Genomic DNA, 453 nt, shown 5'->3' on the forward strand with positions numbered 1-453 from the left:
GCACGCACGCACGCACGCACGCACGCACGCACGCACGCACGCACGCACTTTACACTCTAAGCAGGTAAATTGATATTGCATCCCTTTAATGCTTTATAAAGTTGCCAAGGTACTTGAGTATAGCCAGTGACACAAAATAATTTGTGAAGTAATTGCGTAAACCTACAGAAATAGCTCCAGCTTTGTTAGGTCCCACTCTTGACAATTCTTTGAAGAATTGCTCAGCCCCTACAGTACGCCATCGGCCTTTTATAAGCCTTCCTTCTACATCCAGCCAATCAGAAGGACAATACTGATAACTATGCTCATTATTAATCATAGCAAAATTGTGTAAACAAACAAGTGCTTTACAAATTGTTATTGTATTCTCTACTGAGCAACACATCCTTCTGTGCAAGATTCTCCAGCGAAAAGAAAGAATACCGAAAGTATCTGGAGACACGGTAGTGTCTC

Source organism: Mycetomoellerius zeteki, unplaced genomic scaffold (genome assembly GCF_001594055.1).
Source record: "Mycetomoellerius zeteki isolate Tzet28-1 unplaced genomic scaffold, Tzet1.0 scaffold239, whole genome shotgun sequence".
NCBI lineage: Eukaryota > Metazoa > Arthropoda > Insecta > Hymenoptera > Formicidae > Mycetomoellerius > Mycetomoellerius zeteki.